We start from the raw sequence: 17404 nt of genomic DNA, 5'->3' as shown, positions 1-17404 counted from the left end.
CAAGGTCTGGCCCTCCTGTCAGGGATTTCCCACTGATCCACATATCAGAATCTCCAGGTTTTCTAGATGGCATCCATTATTTTACACCTTCCAACGGAAGGATGCCAACTGACTTCTGTTTAATCTTTTTGGTATAAACCAAACTGTCAACCTTGGAAGTTCAGGCTCTGCATTAGGTAGATTCCTTAACTTCCGCAGGCCTCAGTTTTTCCATCTTGAAAATGGGGATAATAAAACCGATCTTGCAGGCCTATTTCAACGAAGGGACAGCACAAAACACAGCGCTGGCATCTAGTGGGTCTGCAGCGCCGGGGAACCGTGGCCCTCGGGGAACGGGGACCCACAGGACACCCACAGTGGGCGTTGTACCCCCACAACTCCTACAAGTGGGGAGGTGAGGGGTCCCTGCTGGCGCTCTCCTCGAGGCTCCTTCAGACACCTTACACGCAGGCGGGGTGGCAGGGGCCAGGCAGGCAGAGCAGCTCTGCATTGCAGCCCCCTGCGCCGCAGTCGGGACCGGGGGCGCATTTCCAGGCGCCCGGGGCGCAGCCGATTCCCGGAGGCGGGGGAGGGCCGAAGGAGTCGACCGGGCCGCGAACCCGGAGGGCGAGCCGGTGAGCGGGCGAGCAAGGAGTTAAGCGGGGCCGGAGGCAGCGCGCCTGTCAGACGCGAGCATGTGCAGTTTGCACCGCATCCATACTATGGGTGAGTGCCGCCGCCGCCGCCGCCGGGGGCTCCGCTCGGCCCGGGCAGCGGCGGCCGCAGCCCTCCGACCCCCGCGCCGCGGCGGGCGCCGACACACGATGCGGGACTAGGCGCGGCGCCGGAGGGCCGGCGGCGTGGGGGAGGCACGGGCAGCGGCAGATCGGCGCGGGGGGAGCCCGAGCGCCGGGCGTGGGGGCGGGGAGCAGGCGGCGCAGGAGAGCGCCCCGAGTCCCGGCGCGGGAGGAGGAGCGGGAGCGAGCCCGGGAGACGGCGCTCCTGGCCGCACCTGCGCCCGGCAGGCGGCCGGCCCTGCCCTGCCCCGGCTCGCGATCCCGGCCCCGCACCGGTAGGTGCCCTCGATGCCCGCAGAGAGGCCTTTCCGCCGCCGGGAGAAGTGGCCACGCGGGGCGGGCAGCGCCGAGTTGCGGGGGGCGCGGGCGATGGTGCGGTGGTGGGGAAGACCCTGCGACTGGGGGACCAGGCTGGAGGCGCTGCCGGATCCCGCCTGCTCTTTGCTTTCGATTTCGTTGCGGTGCCCAGGCTAGAGAGCGAGCCGCAGATCAGATGGTGCGCCCAGGCTTGGATTCCCTGCGGGGGATGGGAGCACAGGGGGGCGTGTTGGGGAAGGGGTGCACCCTGGCAACTTTCACCGCCAGAAACAAAAGGGGCATCCGGGAGATGCGAGGGGAAGGGGCCAGCCGGGGATCTCCGGCAGCGCAAGGTTGACACCCCCTCTGCCTCCGCGCGGAGAGCATCCCCGAAGCCTCCGGAGGGCGGAGGGGGCGTCAGTCTGGGTGGAAGCTAGAGAGGCTTGGGAGTGGGAACCACGGGCCCTCCTGAGTTTGAGGACTTTTCTGAAGGGGAGGAATCCGTGCCGAGATGAACCGTCTCTCCAGGGTGCATGGGAAAACTAGGCGATGGTGGACCGCACACCTAGTCCTCCCCTCCCCCGGTCCGGCCCCGGGGCCCAGCCCAGCCCCCTGGCCGCTAGCTCTCCATCTGCCCACCCTGATCTCCGGTCCTCTGTGGGAGAGGCGGGGCTGGGATGGGGACCATTACCGCAAGGGGAGGGAGATGTTGGCCTCTTTCCCAGGTGTCTTCCTTTCCCTCTTTCTATGTCCAGTCGGAAACTGACCCCCTTCCTTCCTTCCTTCCCTGGACTATGTCTCCCTCTTTCTCTTTCGGGGGTATGTTTGTTTGGTTGCCTCGGGTTCAACCTGCTTAGGGTGGCAGGTTGTTCTGATGCCACTGGGAGCCCTCCCAGAAGGAAAGAACAGGACCCTGGGGAGCTGCGCCAGTGTAACCCTGGGGCTCTGCTCACAAGTCTCCTGCCTTCTCAGCACCCAGTAACAAATGAGCTGTTATTCTGGCCTTGGGACTTGAGTCAGGAGGCCTGGGGTTTTCTCTTTGCTGTAAGCAGGGAGAGGGGTCAAGGGGAGGGCTGAACACCTTCCCAGAATTGGGGGGTGGGGGTGGTAGTGGATAGAGTGTCATTTTCTATAGAAAGCAAATGAGCCAGTTTCCAGGTCCCCAGTCTCTGACGTTGTGTCTCCAAGAAGAAGGTGCCTCCAGCTCTGAGCCCCTTGCATGTGACCCCCGGCTTCCATCCTGTGGCAGGATTGCCCATTGCCTTCTTAGAAAGGACAGCCCTTGAGAATCGGGTTATCCACTGGTGGCAAGGCAGAGCTGCATCTGCTTGCTTGTGGAGACAGAATGAGCTGGGTGGGACTGGGGGTGGCGTTGCCCGAGACTGGGGGCAGGCTGGCTGGGTGACTTCTGTCTGCTCCTGTAAATGAACTACTAATGCTGTAAGTGGTTGGGCCAGGGGTGGGTCCGGCCGGACACATGGAGGGGTGGGCTGAGATAAGGCTTGGCCCTCCTCCCCAAGGCTTTATATTTGGGGACAGAGTTGAGTAACTGGGGAAACAGTCAATGCTGGGTCAACTTATTTATCTGGTCCTTGGAGGGAAATAACAAGCTGATTTAGTGTTGACTTTGGCCACTTAAAGGTACAGGAGGGAAGGTGCAGTAAAGGATATCAGGAAAAATGAAGTCCCCTGAGCTATAGCTCTATATGGCCGTGGAACCTGTGGCTGAAGTCAGATCCAGGTGCAAGACTGGAGAGCACCACCAACCCTACTTTGAGGGCCCTCTCCCCTCTTAACTATGGCTCAGTTCTCCTTTGGGTTTATCCCAAGCTTTTCCGAGCTGAGGATAATGATATAGAGGCTTGACCTCCCCACTTACAGTGGGGAGAGAGGGGCTCTTCCATGGACTGTTTTTCAAATGTACTGAACGTAAGATGGGGAAATGATACTCCCTCTGACTCCCCCTTTTAAAGTGATGAGGCATGAATTTTTACATTTATAAAATGACTTAAATGCCTTGAAGTCTTGAATGAAAGATGTTTAATGAGCTAGGGATACTTATACTGTGTTTATTTATTTTATGTATCAGATTCACATATTGTTTCTAAAGGGAAAGGTGTCCTTTTGCAAGAAAGGGCCACATTACAGCATCTGTGATAGGGAAAGCTCAGTGTTGGTTTCAAAAGTGTAGTTTTTTTCATCAGAAAGGTACTTGCGGGCAGCAAGTGCTATTCTGTCTGCCTCTGCTCTCTGGAAGCCTTTTGAGCTCCTTCCTAGTAGGATTTTTTTCTGGTAGATGTTGTCCAGCCTGGATGTCAGTGACAATCCCTCTCCATGCTCTCAGAAGGGTCTCTGATGATGTTTGGGAACACTGATGTTATAAATTGAGACCTGGATAAAAGCAGTAAAGTGAAGCTGCTTGGCCTTATCAGCAGCCGTATCAGATCTGGCTGTCCTTGAGGGAAGGGAAATCTAACCCGGGCCCTGTCTGACTGTTTACAAATTTTTGTCTCTCTACTTTCCTTTGCCCTCCTCCCCCATTCCCAGTTTACAGGCAAGGTGGTTTAGGTTTGTTTGTTTTTCTGTTTTATAATTATTCAAGGAACTTTCCTTTTAAGGGTGCAGATAACTTCTGACTTGGCAAACTCTCAACTCCCTTTGTGGCAACATCTGGGAATGTCAGAGGGATTCTGATGCCCTGAGCAGGAAGGAACTCAGCCTGACTGGCCAGGGCTCCTGCTTCTTCCACCACCACCTCTCAGAAATCATAGAGGCTTTATATATGACAAGTAAAGTCCAAGCTGATTTCTAGGGAAGGGCTAGGAGGTGGCCCTCTTGACTATGGCTCCCGTGGAGGGAAACTGAGTCACACTGTGAGTTAGCATGCTGGCCATGATCTGTGTGAATGCCTGTGTTGGGAAAGTTTTTCTTGCCTGGGATTTAAAAGTGTTTAGAATCCAGTACTGGAGATCCACTGGTTATACTTTTTTGTTATGAGATAAACATGCACTGATAGAATTTAGGTACCCACATGTTTGATTTCAGATATACATTTGTCTCGGACTTTGTGCTGTGGGATATGCCATGCTGCTGTGCTTCAAGGGAACGGAAGGGGTTTTCACCCCTGCAACTGACATCCATAGACAGAACTGAGGCTGGATAGGGAATCTATCCCATTCGCAGATAAAAAGGAGAGCCTGCTCCCTTCCCTTTGCTCACACCATCCTGCGGTTGTGGATTCCCACTGCCCTTTGCCCTAAGGCTGTCCCCAATGTTCATTTTAACATCCATCAGTTCCTTTAGGTATTTGGTGAGGTCAAAGCCACAGAATGAGTGATATTGGCTCCCTGTTTCCTCAGAGGCTGGTTCTGAAAGGTAACTTTCCACCCTCTACTGATGTTGGTGTTTCTGCCTTTGGGGTCGGTCACCATCAAGTCTGGCAGCTTGAAGAGTAACCAAAGTCATTGCCAGTTCCTGTTTCTGAACATTCAGCTCCCCATTGTCTTTTACTCTGTTTAATCCCTAGCGGGGAGTTTGATATCCTTTCACGGCTCTTGGCTCTCCATGTGGCTGGTATTGTAGATGGGACAGCATCCTTGGAATTAGGGCAGACGGTCTACGTGGCAGGACTTTGGTCCTCAGATTGCTGCCTTCTGCGGCTCCACCCTCTGGACACATGGCAGTTTAGAAAAATCAGACATGGCGTTGTCAAATCCTAACTTACCGCTGGGAGATCTACTAGATCAGGGAGCATAATTGCAGAGGGCTCTTTCTGCCACTGCTTTGCACTTCAGAAGCCCTGCATTCAGGAGGCGCTGGGACTGCTTTCGCAGGGGGACTTGAATAATGAAGGCCTTCCAGCTGGCTCATTCACTCATTGTTTCCTTTCAGTTTTTAAGAGGCACTCCTGTCTCGTGAGTTTCTGGAATGGTCTGTCTCCATCAGAAAGGTCACTTACCCTGGGTTATCCTAAGGCCTTGACGCTAGCCCCGAGGAGCGAGGGATGCCAGCCAAGAAGGAGAGTGAAGGGCCACAAAGAGAAGATTCTTTTCTGGAGTTCTGAGAGGGTGATTCATACTTCAAGATAAAGTGTGCTTCCTGGGGCTCCCCGGTCTTGTTGTTTGCACAGTCAGTGGGGAGACAGGTCCTGGTACAACAAGAAGACCACCTTGAAGAAAATAACCGCAGTTCCTTGAATCAATGGTGGGGACCTATTTTTAGCCCACTTCCAGCCCCCTTCTTGTTTTTCATAGCAGTCCTTGGTCAGACCCATTTAGTTTTCAGTCCCTAGGACTTCTCCCTTTCTTTCTTAATTGAAAAAGCCTTTCTAAAAGCCAGGAGTGGGGCAGCCAGGGCCTTGGTCTTCCTTTCATCTACCTTCTGAAAACAAATATGGATGAGAAATATTATCACCACTGGGCAACACCAGCAGTGGCTCCAGACTTTCGTATTGTGATTGTGTTTTTGGCTGTCACAAACAAGGAGATGGCCTTCCTATGCTAATCTGTAGATGCCTTAGAGCTTTCATATGGTCTGCCAAGTTTTCAGCACGTGGTGAGTACCTATTTAATCATCAGCTATAGTACCTGGACATAATCAGATACCCAGATTTCGAGGTCGTTGGGCGATAATGCTGTTTGTGTAGGCGCTGACGCTTGGCAAAGGTTTTCGGGATTAGAAAATCTGGGATCCCTCCCTGACTTACTGTGTGACCTTGGACAGCCCACTTCAGCCCTCTGAGATTTCATTCCACCCATGGAGCTCCAGCTGGCTTCTGTGAACACAGTGATAATAACGACGACAGCCACTGTTTATTGAATACTCACTCTATGCCAGGCATTGGGCTGAGCACTTGATAAAGGATAAAATCACCTCACATGCCACAGTTAGCAAGAGTCCGAACTGAGCTTTGGACTGAGATCTGTCTGATTCCACTGTGTTCTGTAGCCTTGGATCGCATGGTGGAACAAATGTCGGGGAGAAAGTCAAGTGGAGGTAGTGGCAGTTAGAGTGTAAGTAGGAAAGCTGGGGTGGGTTAAACACAGCTAGTTAAAAGGAGATGGAAATTGAGATTCTCCTTTGAAAAACAATATCCTGACAAGTGTTCGAATGTTCGGGGAGAGAGAGGTCAGTACCCTGCACTGGGGAAGCAGACCAGATGGCCTGGGAGTTACTATAAGAGGACAGACTTTCTGCTTAGCGTAAGAATGTATCTCATAAACCCCATTTCATTTGCATGCCAAATTTTTCTCTTGCTCAACCGGCTATTTGGGCAGCATTTTCCTTCTATCTCCAGGCAAGAACACTGGAGTGGGTTGCCGTGTCCTTCTCCAATGCATGAAAGTGAGGTCGTTCAGTCGTGTCCGACCCTCAGCGACCCCATGGACTGCAGCCCACCAGGCTCCTCCGTCCATGGGATTTTCCAGGCAAGAGGACTGGAGTGGGCTGCCATCGCCTTCTCCGAGGGACGGGGGAGCCCGGTGGGCTGCCGTCTGTGGGGCTGCACAGAGTCGGACACGACTGAGCGACTTAGCAGCAGCAGTTCCTTCTATCAGCCTACCTCTTCTAGTCACCGTAGTTTATCTTTGCGGATTCTTTTTTAATCTTAAATTTTTGGTTGCGCTGGGTCTTTGTTGCTGTGTGTGGGCTTTCTCTGGTTGCAGAGTGGGGTCTACTCTTCGTTGCTGTGCACGGGCTTCTCATTGCAGTGGCTTCTCTTGTTGTGGAGCACAGGCTCTAGGCACATGGGGTGAGTAGTTGTGGTGCACAAACTCAGTTGCCCGTGGCATGTGGAATCTTAGTTCCCGGAGCAGGGACTGAACCCATGTCTCCTGCATTGGCAGGTCGATTCCCATCCACTGTACTCCCAGGGAATTCCTTTGCAGATTCTGGACTCCAGGCCTCATCTTCCAACCTAGTTTCTGGGCCTTCCCCTGCCCATCATTATAGTCCAGCTGCGGAGACCCTGATTATGACTCTGGATCTCAGGTATACTCTCTAGGGTACAGCAAGCATTGGACCCTCCTGTCCTTCTGAGAAAGTGTTTGTGGCCACCGATAACTCCATTCAAAGATGACCAGCTAGTTCATTGAGGTGGTTCTCATCTTTTTTTTTCTTGTTTGTTCCAGGCAAGTTAACTCTGGGGCTTTTCTACCATTTTTTGAGACGTTTGTGGAAGGGGAATGGAGGTTAGGTGGTGGCCTGAAGCAGGGGGGCTGACCCCGTTTTGAGAGTTGACATGATAGTGTATAATGGAGCCTCATGCCAAGGTCATGGGACTTCAGTTCTTGTCTCAACTCAATGACTCAGGGCATGTGACGTAAATTCGTTTCCTTATCTGTAAAATAGGAGTGTCAGGAGAGATATTCTCTAACATGTCCCGCCGGCAATACTGCTTGGGTCATCTAGTAAATTTCTGGGGCCTCCCTGGTGGCTCAGCAGTAAAGAATCTGCCTGCCAACGCAAGAGACATGGGTTTGATCCCTGGGTCAGGAAGATCCCCTGGAGAAGGGAATTCTTGCCTGGGAAATCCCATGGACAGAGGAACCTGGCAGGCTACAGTCCATGGGGTCTCAAAGAGTCAGATCCGACTGGGCGACTAAGCGCACACAGACACGTTAGAATCTGGATAATTTGGTTCTTTCTCAGGCAATAACTAAGCTGGTCTGGAGCAGGAGGAAGTCACAGCTGAGAGAATAGAGGTAGGCTGAAGGAGAAAGAAGCCACACTGCAAGTTAGGGGACTAAGTCTTGTGAAGGAGGCCTGGGTTGGGTCACTTCTCCTTGTTAAAATGGGGAGCCAAGAGGTGGCTTCTGTTCACGCTATTGTCATCGCCTGGTGATGAAGTATACCTCTATCTTGTCTTAAAACTTAATCTTCACCCCTCATCCTCCTACTGTCCCCAAGTGAAGGCAGCAGAGAGGTTCATGCACTAGTGTATGTCTTACAGTCCGTGCTTGGATTTGGCAGATACAGGTTCTGGTTCAGCCCAGTATCCTCCCAAAGCTCTAGGACCTAGGGACTGGCTGATGCTCTCCCAGTGACTCAGAGTCCACGAGAATGTATCCCCCGCTGCAGCCCTTGTTGTTGTTGTTGTCCAGTCGCTCAGTCGTGTCCGACTCTTTGCGATCCCATGGGCTGCAGCATGCCAGTCTGCGCTGTCCTTCACCATCTCTTGGAATTTGCTCAAATTAATGTCCATTGAGTTGGTGATGCCATCCAACCATCGCATCCTCTGTTGCCCCCTTCTTCCCCTGCCTTCAATCTTTCCCCACATCAAGGTCTTTTCAAATGCTTCAGTCCTAGCTCCTCCTAAAAGAAAAAGATCATATGGTAAGCTCAGCCTAGGGATCCAGAGAGTCACAGCTTTTCTGTTGAAGGAATCAGGCTGCCTCGATTTCCTTTTGAACAAGCCACTCATCCAAGGATTCTGCTCTCCGTTGGTACGTCTTTTAATTTCATCATATTCAAGGTTGGGGAGCAAATGAGTTGCCATTGAATCCACCAAACCAATTTTCTGTCCCTGCCTGCCTTGCTTTCTTCCTGAGTTTCTTATTGCCTTATTGCAGTGATTTTGAATGGTGGTTACCATACCACTGGGGATATTGATATATTATTTTAGTTGGTCCAGGGACAAACATTTTGTTTTAATAGCTATGTTTCTAATGAGTGTAAAGAAACATGACTCATTGGGATTCACTCATAATACGACTTGATTTTGTCTCCCGCTGTCCCTTTATGTTGATTCAGTGGGATTGGTTGTTTCCCTGCCCCAGGAGGAAAACTCCATCAGGCCTCATAATGAATGATCCGGGTCAATCTTAGGCAGTAGAAGGTCCTGTGGTCACTTTAAGTCGCAAGCTGTCTCAGTTCGGTACTGAATACATCCAGTCCTTTCTCCCTGGGCTGAGAGGGACAGGAAAGGGCTTGCTTGGCCAGCACTGTTGTTGGCCAGCTCCCAGCTTCCTGGGCTTGGCAGGTACCTAGTGCTGAGTCTCTTCTTGTGGCCACAGTCATGCATTTCTCAGAGACTCTTCCTCCATAAGTGGGGACTGTTTACTCCCAGTTGTCTTGAAAAGAGCAAATTATCCTCTATTCTAGCTCACTGTTCTTTCCTCAGCCCCTGAAAATCCAGCGATTCACCTCTAGCCTCTTTCGGCTAAGGTCTTTCCATCTGTCCAAATGGTCCTCTTGGACAAGACCTGCTCTGACCTGGAGCCAGCCCCTCTTGCATGTGGCCCACATTAGCCCGGGAAGCAATCACACTGTCCTCTCCTGCAGCGAACCTGAGGACACAGGCCCACCCCCACGCCCCCAGCTCGGCTGGCTCCCTCGGCTCCACCCACAGCAGATGGGCAGCTCACGTCTCACACCTTGTGTGTCTCAGGTACAGTCAGATGCCAGTCCACCTTGGCCTCTCAGTTGCAGGCTCAGATATCAGACTTCCTGGATGGTGCTGTTGGAGGCCCTCGCACCAGCTGGGGAGCATCAGACCTGTTGTAGTCAGTGTTTTAGTTAAGATGCTCAAGACTTTTGACTGAACCTCTTGTTTTGTGTGTCATCAGAATTATAACAACAGAAGAAATCCAGGATTTCGTGAATATTATTGCTTAGGATAAGGCTACAAATACATACGTAACTACAAATTTAACTTAAATCAAGATGCTAGCAACAGCTAACATTTACTGAATACTTATAATGAATGCCAGGTGCTGTTTTCTGGGTGGACATGAGTTTGAGCAAGTTCTGGGAGATGGTGAAGGACACAGAAGCCTGGCATGCTGCAGCCCATGGGGTCCCAAAAAGTCAGACACGACTGAGCAACCGAACAACCAAAAACACTCTTTCATGTAATTCTTACAAGGGAGGTACTTGTATTATTTTTCAATTTACAAATGAGGAAGCAGAGGCAAAGAGAGCTTCTCTAAGGTCACACAGTTGGCATCGGGGCCCAGATTCAGATGGAAAGAATGTGACCCCAGAGTGGGCTCTCTTTTCTTTTCCTGGCTGCGCTGTGTCTTTGTTGCTTTCTGTGGACTTTCTCTGGTTGCAGAGAGCAGGGGCTTTCCTCTAGTGGTGGCGCACAGGCTTCTCATTGCAGTGGCTTCTCTTGTTGCAGAGCACAGGCTCTAGGGCTCACAGGCCTCAGCAGTCGTGGCTCCCAGGCCAGGCTCAGTAGTCGCGGCACACAGGCTAAGTTGCGCCAAGGCATCTAAGATCTTACTGGATCAGGGACCGAGCCCGTATCCCCTGCATTGGCAGGCGGATTCCTAACCACCGATCCACCAGGGAAGTCCCAGAGTGGTCTCTTTTAAATCGCTGTATCTGCCTCTTCTTACAAGGGTAGTAGAAAGCCGTAAGTCATGAAGGCAGAACTCAAATGATTGAGACATGCTGCCTTAGGACCTAAGTGCAGAGTCCTCACCCTGGCATTTGAGCTCTCCATTCATCGCCTTCGCCTACTTTCCCAACAACTCCGTCTATGCCTTTCACCAAAGCCTAAGCCACATGCCCGCTCACCTGCCACGTAGCACCCACCCCATACCTCATAATTTCCCTGCCAGGAGGCCCCTCACCTCTTTGCTCCCTCCTTACATTACAGTCCTTTTAAGAGAACCCATCTTTGCTGCAAAGGTGTATTTGACCAAAGCCACTTCCTCAGGATCTTCTACAACTCTTGCCATTTTCTCACTAAAATGGCAGTTATTATGTGCCTTTATGCAGAGTGTAGGGAAGGGCAGTTATCACACCCCAGTTTGAACTCTCCCTGACACTCACTTCCTGTTGCTAATACATGAAAGGCCTTCACCCCTCTGAACTTTGGTTTCATCATTCCTAAAGTATGGGTGTGAATTTGCTCCTTTTGACTTCCAAAAAACAATGGTTTATAGTTGCCTTCCAGCCTCATCTAACTGTTCAACTCTCAAGGGCTGGACCTGTGTCGTGGATGTCTCAGTACAGCCCAGGACTCTGCCCAACCTTTTACATGCAGATGGTATTTAAGTGTCGGTTGGTTGGTAGGTGGGGAAGGCTGTAAGTCTGCTTTGGGCTTGACTAACTTCTAGAAATCACCTTCCTCAGGGTGGTCACTGCTGAGGACCTTTGGAGTTCTTTTTTTTGTACAAGTTGGTAACAGAAGTTTTGGGTCCAATCTGCCACCTTTTGTCTTTAAGAGACCTAATGTAATGCTATTTAGGCCCACACTCCTTTATCTGCAGTTTCAAAATCCAAAACATTCTAAAACCAAAAAGCTTTTTTAAACTCGTGTGATGGCAAAGCCTGACCTGAACGAACATGAGGCCAGTGGCGGTCTCTTTTATCTGCAGAGTGAGCATATTCATAGATTTGGCTGCAGAGATGTTCGTGTGTTTGGGATGCTGCCCCCAGACCCAGCTGTGGGGGGTCACGTAATCTACTGGATGCGCTCTATATTCAGTCCAGTTGCTCAGTCGTGTCTGACTCTCTGCGACCCCATGAATCGCAGCACGCCAGGCCTCCCTATCCATCCCCATCTCCCGGAGTTCACTCACTCATGTCCATCGAGTCCGTGATGCCATCCAGCCATCTCATCCTCTGTCGTCCCCTTCTCCTCCTGCCCCCAATCCCTCCCAGCATCAGAGTCTTTTCCAATGAGTCAACTCTTCACATGAGGTGGCCAAAGTACTGGAGCTTCAGCTTTAGCATCATTCCTTCCAAAGAAATCCCAGGGCTGATCTCCTTCAGAATGGACTGGTTGGATCTCCTTGCAGTCCAAGGGACTCTCAAGAGTCTTCTCCAACACCACAGTTCAAAAGCATCAATTCTTTGGCACTCAGCTTTCTTCACAGTCCAACTCTCACATCCATACATGACCACATGAAAAACCATAGCCTTGACTAGACGGACCTTTGTTGGCAAAGTAATGTCTCTGCTCTTCAATACGCTATCTAGGCTGGTCATAACTTTTCTTCCAAGGAGTAAGCGTCTTTTAATTTCATGGCTGCAGTCACCATCTGCAGTGATTTTGGAGCCCCCCAAAATAAAGTCTGACACTGTTTCCACTGTTTCCCCATCTATTTCCCATGAAGTGATGGGACCAGATGCTATGATCTTAGTTTTCTGAGTGTTGAGCTTTAAGCCAACTTTTTCACTCTTCTCTTTCACTTTCATCAAGAGGCTTTTTAGTTCCTCTTCACTTTCTGCCATAAGGGTGGTGTCATCTGCATATCTGAGGTTATTGATAATTCTCCCAGCAATCTTGATTCCAGCTTGTGCTTCTTCTGGCACTCTACATTACCTTAAAAAAAAAAAAAAAAAACAGTTCTGAATGTCAGGGGTTTGGGACCAGAGGTTGTGGTTCTGGGCAGTATTTCTCCAGAGGTGCTATTGGCAGTAATGGGTGGAGAGGTCCTTTGGATGCAGGACAATGCCAGCGTCACAGACCCTCATATGACCTTGCCTCCTTGACCTTGTCCTAATCTTGGTCCTGGTTCCAGTATGATAGCCCACACCCTGGTTTACCGATTTGGTTTTTTAAAATATTGTATTACATACGATACCATTTATCTTGATTGCTAAGATTTTTTTGGCACCTCCTTCAGTTCTGCGCCTTAAGTACATCATCAATCTTGCCTCACCCTAGGAAACCAAGAAGGCTTCCTGGTTCATCTCAATGATGAACTGGTGGGTCCTCCAGGTGGGAGTGCCTGCTGGGTGCTTGCATTTCACTCGAATCCTGGGGGTGGGGGATAGGCTGTTGGCCCTTGACTGAGTCAGCTCTGCAGAGAGACTTATAAACTGGTTCCTGGATGCAAGTCCTACACCTGGATGTTTCTTCAGAGCCCAAGTGAGCCAAGTTCCTCTACCACCTTCTGAGAAGGGAGAATCACTCTTCTTGTTAATCCCTATAGCTGCTTCAACCTGACATTTTAAAATTAAAATATATAAATTACACAATGCTCCTGGAAGAACAGCAGAACAGTAGAAAAATGTACGGTGATGGAATCTAAAGTGTTTTATTGTGTTTTCTTCATTTTTGGATGAGGGAATCGGGAGGCGAGGTAATAGAGTTGTGAGGGTTTGTGGAAGAGCCAGGTTCAGACAGCCCTGTTTCCAGGCCCTCAGATGGGGAGGATACATGAATCAGTTAGCTATCTCTTGATTGAAGGACACTTTTAAAGAATTTTATTTTTAATTGGAGGATGATTGCTTTACTATATTGTGTTGGTTTCTGCCATACATCAACATGAATCAGTGATAGGTATACACAGAAAGACACTTTTTTTTAACCCTTCGTACCTATTTGGCAGTGATGGGCATGCCTATGGGAGTCAAGGCCGCCTTTCCCCTTACCATTAAGTAACCAGCCCCTCTTATATTCTCAGCCGTAAGTATTTCTGGCCTGTTTTGCTAACCTATTGGAAGTCCTCTGAGATCATTTCTCTATCCCTATTTCTGTTCACGATTCCTCGTGATATAGCATTTCCATAAATATCCTTAAGCATCCTCTTACATACTGTTTACTCATCTTCTCATCCATTAGGAAGATATTCACCAGACCAAGCCTGGCACCTCGTTCTTTGACTTCTTCTAAACACACCTCTGCCTCCAGACATTCAACCATTTGTCATTTCCCTGGGCCCTGCAGATGACATGCGGTCTTCTACCTATTATTACGTGCAGGAAAATGCTGCAGTATAGTATAATTTAAATTATTTGTGGAGATGAAATTTCCCAAAGGCCCCCCAATTGTATAGTTGTCTTAAGGTCCAAGGTTAGATCACACCGTGTACCCATCATTCAGGAACTTCGTGTCAATATCTGTAGGTCTGTAGGAGACCACTGAACTTCCTGTCTGGGCTTGATCACATGAAGCTGCCCTGATTCTGCTCACCTGCATTTCCCTCAGCACTGCACAATCTAGGATGGTGTCCCTTTTTATTAGAACAATTATTTGTAATGCCGCCTCATTACCCCAATTAAAATTTATAGATAATATGACATACCTGTCTACATAAATTAAAAAATCAGTATGCCTAAACTGAAAGAGAACTAAGGGAAAAATTAATTATAATACAATACCACATATCCCAATATGGATTGCTTGGGCACAATGACACAGAAAACAGAAGGAAGGAGCCAGGTGCTTGAACCTGTGCATAGAATCACTGAGAATGTAACAGCCACAGATACCCACAAGATACAGGTGTGTCGTGTGGGTGACTCAGATACCGGGAGAGGCGCCCCGCAGTTGATGTGGTTTTCCAGGTTGGTGAACCTCTCTTCGTAAACTTCCAAACATAAAGTACAGTATCCCCTTGGTTTGTACTCCAGTGGTATTCCAGGAGGAATGTTAAAACTGTGCAAAAATCTCCTGTGTTTATTTCAGAAAGGAGTTTGGTTCTAGATGCTGATAACTATGAAGTGGCTTTTCTCCCCTGTGAATGCCCAGTGGCATGTTCTAAGTTATGTGGGAGGGTTCTTTTGTGGGTTGTTGTGGGAACTGCAGGGCGTCCGGCATTTCAGGTCCCCACTAATAAGTACCTGCAGCGCTCCCCACCCACTGTGGTGCTGACACAGGGCCCCCACACTCCCCCATTTCCAGGGGCGGCCCCACTGGGAACTACTGGTCTGGAGAACGACCAGGAGGAGACCCGGGAGATCTGCTTCCGGGTCAAGGCTCCTTAGTGCTTGTGTGACCTTAACTCTGGCTGCCTGGATCTCCTCTCTGTAAAGGGGTTGTTAATATAATGACACACTTGGCCTTGGTCTTTGGGACTGTGGCTCACAGTGCTCCCTCCGTGACCTCAGGTCAGCCCAGAGCATTCATATGGACCCCACGGTGTATGTCCCAGCCACAGCTCTCCCTCACTGTGGTTTTCTCCTGGGTGTTTCAACATATTTATGTCTCTCTTAGGGCTTCCCTAGTGGCTCAGATGATGAAGAATCTGCCTGCAATGCAGGAGACCCAGGTTTGATCCCTGGGTAGGGAAGATCCTCTGGAGAAGGGAATGGCAACCCACTCCAGTATTCTTGATTGGAGAATGCCATGGACAGAGGAGCTTGGCAGGCTATAGTCCATGGAGTTACAAAGAGTCGGACATGACTGAGTGACTCACACACACACACACACACACACACTCTCCTCTCTTATGTGGGAAGAAGAAAGGAGGAAGGGAGAAAGGACACCTCCTCCTGCCCCCATCTCTACTCTCCAGCAGCTTTTCTCTCCCCTTCCCTTCATAGGCAAAATTCTCGAGAGAGTCGCCTGTCCACACTGTCCCAGTCACAACGGGCCCCAGGAGCCTCTTTGCTGCAGACTCCCCTCAGTCCCCGTTTGGCCTGCCTCTGCGGTTAGCCGAGAGACCCCTCACACTCTCCTGCCCCCACTTCCTCGGCAGGACCCCTTCCTGGGCATCCTGCTCCCTCCCTGGCCCCTCCACAGGCCTCATGTCCCCCCTCTGTGGGCCTGGGATGTCACCTGTTGCGCCTCCTCCCCAGCAGGCCCCTCCTCTCTACCACTGAAGCCAGTGGGGGCTGAGACCTGCCTCCAGCCTACAATCCTGTGGGCATCAAAATAAGAGCATCAAAACGCAGTTCCCCGTGGATCACCTCTGATGCACACCTTTGCCTACATCCTCTTCTCTCAGTGAATGACCCTACCTCTGCCCAAGTCAGAACTATGGGTGCCATTCTCCTCTCTCTCTCACACCTCCTTCCTTCCCACCCCCTGCCCTACCTCCAGTAAATCTCTCACTGAGTCCCTTCAGTCCTGCTTCCTTAATAGTTCTGGAGTCTTTGCTAATTTGAGTTGGCTGCCTGACCCTTGTTGACATTTAGGATTGCAACCTGTACTTACTGTTTGGCTGGATTAAGGTCTCTGGAGGCTCTTGGCACGGAAGGGCTTAGGGTTTCCTAAGTAATTAAAAAAAATTAACCTCATTCTAAATTATAATATAAAATAATGTTTTCAGAAACAACAAAATTTATTTGTATACCAAAGCCACTGTAGTTTCTTTTTTATTCTCTCTCATAGCATCTTTTTAAATCTCTCTCATTTGCCCTTCTTTAAAATAATTTCCTCTGGTGCCCCATTGTGGCTGGTGGCCCTAAGTGTGTGTCTAGTGGGCCATTTGGACAATCCAGGATCACGTAGAATGTCAGCGACCTGTGGCCTGAGGTGTCTTTGCCTGTGGTCTTTGCCTCTTGGGTGTTTCTGTGTACCTGGTGGCATGACATAGATACTGAGTAATTGTTTAAGGAGTGTGTGAATGAGTGCATGAACAATGAGATGCACTTGAAGTAGGTTCATTTAAGTAAAAGGCACTGTTGGAACTTACTATTGTTACTAGGCTTCTGGTATTTGATGCTACAGTAGAATTTCCAAGATTGTATATTTACGATGTTCTAAAGACAAGCAGTGCCACCGTTGTGCTTCAGCTTTCATACTTCAACCCACTTAGCACTGAGTAGTCTGTACATAAAAGATGCATATGAGGATTTCTGAATTAATAAATAAATGAAGTTGCACAATATGATGGTTTGCTTGATTCCCTTCCTGCAGTGAGGCTGCTTAAAGAGGCTCCATCACCTGCCCCTTATTTAAAGAGGTGTGTTATTTAAATCGGCCACACCCTGGGACTTCCCTGGTGGTCCAGTGGTTAAGAGACCATGCTTCCTATGGCAGGGGGCACAGGTTTGATCCCTGGTAGGGGAACTGCCATGTGGTGTGGCCAAAAAATAGAAGACAGAAACAAATAAAGTGGCCACACTCAGCTGTGACAAGACGTGGTACTTGGGGGAGAGAGGCTGTGCCTGCATGAGATCTCAAAAGGGATGAACATGGTCTAAAGACCTAAAGTCAGGCACTGTGGATAGGACTAACCACAAATCTGGGCAGCGTAGGGGGAATGAAAGACCAGGTAATACCTAGAAGGCTGTGGTTTCACAAACATACCCTGACTCAGTATGGGCTTGTGGACACAACAAGTGTCAGCAAATATTAACTACGTCCAAGAATAGATCTAAATAATCCTGTCCTCTGGTCCTGATAGGGTGGTCTCCTGCAAGACTGCCGATCTTGGGGAGAGAGAGGAGTAAACGGGTAGAGAAGTAAGAGAAGGGGGAGGCCCCACTGGAGAGGAAAGGTGTCTATGAGGGACCCACTGACAGGGCTAGAATTTGGGGCCCAGGTAGACGGGTGACGACCAGTGTCCCCCCTGCATTCACCCTCCGTGTCTGCTCTACTCCATCCCACCCCCTAATGGCAGGGGTTCCTTTGTTGCTGTCATTATTTTTCTCCTAACTTCTTACTTGGAAGTAATTTCAGACTTACTTCAGAAGTACCTTCAGAA

At 49.9% G+C, this 17404-nt stretch overlaps 1 protein-coding gene across 2 annotated transcripts in view; it reads left to right on the top strand.

The window, feature by feature from the left end:
- The first annotated feature begins 664 nt into the window (after nt 1–664).
- The window catches only part of TMEM229B (transmembrane protein 229B), a 40914-nt gene continuing 24174 nt past the window's right edge, over nt 665–17404 (top strand). Inside the window, exon 1 of one of the 2 annotated variants that reach the window (XM_042252649.2) lies at nt 665–705. The gene's annotated coding sequence lies outside the window, so the exon portion shown is untranslated. Of the gene's footprint in view, nt 706–916; nt 1052–17404 lie in introns of those variants that run through there. The other variant, XM_042252646.2, reaches the window with a different exon arrangement.

This window comes from Ovis aries, chromosome 7 (assembly GCF_016772045.2).
Source record: "Ovis aries strain OAR_USU_Benz2616 breed Rambouillet chromosome 7, ARS-UI_Ramb_v3.0, whole genome shotgun sequence".
Taxonomy (NCBI): Eukaryota; Metazoa; Chordata; class Mammalia; order Artiodactyla; family Bovidae; genus Ovis; species Ovis aries.
Note: the sequence above shows the minus strand (reverse complement) of the source record. Positions and strands in the feature narration are given on the sequence as shown.